General features: G+C 35.4%; 1 pseudogene; it reads left to right on the top strand.

Annotated features, from left to right (window-relative positions):
- The first annotated feature begins 1,238 nt into the window (after nt 1–1,238).
- LOC128870517 (U2 spliceosomal RNA) lies at nt 1,239–1,419 on the top strand (annotated as a pseudogene).
- The last annotated feature ends 530 nt before the right edge of the window (nt 1,420–1,949 follow it).

Genomic DNA, 1,949 nt, shown 5'->3' with positions numbered 1-1,949 from the left:
GCTATTGGAGTCAATGCCAGAAAGGTTAAAAGCTTTTAATAAAGCCAAATAATACAACACAAAGTACTGAATCATTTTTAAATCATTAGTTTAACTTAAATTTAAGAAAAAATGAGTACTGCATGAAATAAGCTCTGACATTAAATTTTGAACTGTTCTGTGTTTTTGTTTTTTATATTTTGAAGTGAAAACTTCTTTAGAATCGTTGGGAGTGATTTGAGAAAAAGTGAAACGAAAAAAGCGACATTCTTGGCTACGAATATTACATATAAACGTAGCGACGAACTAAATAACTTTTAGGCCAGCGCCGACAGCATGGCGCGATAGCCGAGCGGCTAGCAATGTGAGCTTCCGATCCAAAATTCTTGGTTCGAATCACAAGAAAAACATTTTTTTTTTTTTTTTGAAATTTGCATTGTAGGACATTTCTGATTATTTATTGAAAACAGTTTTTTATTAAAATTTATTATAGAAGAAAATTGAATTTTTTCCAAGGTGAATTCATACACTAAGCTAAGTAAAACGTTTCGTAATTCAATTTTGTGTTGACATCCAAATGTACACGGCGGAAGAAAAAAATAACAAATCAGCTGTGTTATTGCTACCACCTTCAATAGATTCGCCTTGATTTTTCATATAAAAATTATACATATCATCACTTGTGACAACTGTACCCAGTCGGTCGACAGTGTGTGAATCATCTTTACATTCTGCAAGAATACCCCAACCTGCGCAGCGTACAGTAAAAGCTGAGCGCAGAGCACAATCGTACAAACACACTAACGTACATACATACATATATACGCTCGAATACATTTTCTTACTGTGCTCAGCCAAGGCTGGTAGTCATGCACTGTGGCGATATGAACGCACAAATGCACATACACAGGCACGAACATGAAATCAAACAGCTCGCCGTTGCTTGTTGGCTTTTCTATTTTTGGTTTAGATACTGAAAGTCAGTTTAAATGAATCGGTATAAATATTTCGTACATTAATTTTTGTGAGCGTGTAACTCTCAAAAGGTTTATTAGAAAATGTATTGACAAGGTAGTTTGTTGGTTGTGTATGGTTATCGCTTCTCGGTCTTATGGCTAAGATCAAAGTGTAGATAGATCCTCCATCGGAGGACAACAAATGTTAAGCTGATTTTAATATATCTAGCGAACCGTCACTCTCGAAAAGAGTGCGGGAATTTTTTATGTATCACCCCGGGGGGGAAATGTCCCCCCGGGGAAAACGGTCTTGAAGCCCACTTTATCTGTTCTTATCAGCTTAACATCTGATAGATCCTCCATCGGAGGACAACAAATGTTAAACTGATTTTTGGAAATGGGCGGAGTGTTTTAGGGGCTTGCTCCACCTCTGCCATGGGTTGGCTCGGTATTGCAGTACCGCCGGGATTTCGGCCCAAATTATTGAATAAATACAAGAAGAAATATACTAATACATTTAGCTTTGGTGGGAAGAGACATACATTTTTATATGAATACAAGTGGACGAAAATGGAAGAAATTTGTAAGTCTGTTTCTTCGGTCCGTTTGGGTATTTTTTTTGACAACATCGAAACCAAAGCATTTGTATCATATTTTAGCTATCATAAGCCACTCGTATCATTTGTTGAAATTGAAAACATTGAGGATGAATAATAATAAAATGAAGAAAATAAAATATGAACTTTATAGCAATATTATAATGATTGCGTATAAATTATTTCAAAAAAAGTTTTAGCTTTCAATATACAGCGTTCGAAGTTTTAGTAGTTCGCCTGCTTGAAATAAGCTGTGAGCCACTGTATGTAAATATGTCTTCTAAATGCCCGACAACCGCAGCTGCTGTGCGTTAAGAAAATCTCGAATCAATTATTTTATGGTCTCTGATAGTAGGGAAATAGTTAATTAGTATGTAGTTCTTAAATTGTTGCACCAAAACATATGCATCAAACATAT

This window comes from Anastrepha ludens, chromosome X (genome assembly GCF_028408465.1).
Source record: "Anastrepha ludens isolate Willacy chromosome X, idAnaLude1.1, whole genome shotgun sequence".
NCBI lineage: Eukaryota > Metazoa > Arthropoda > Insecta > Diptera > Tephritidae > Anastrepha > Anastrepha ludens.
The sequence above is the reverse complement of the archived record's forward strand: the minus strand, read 5'-3'. Positions and strand labels throughout refer to the sequence as shown.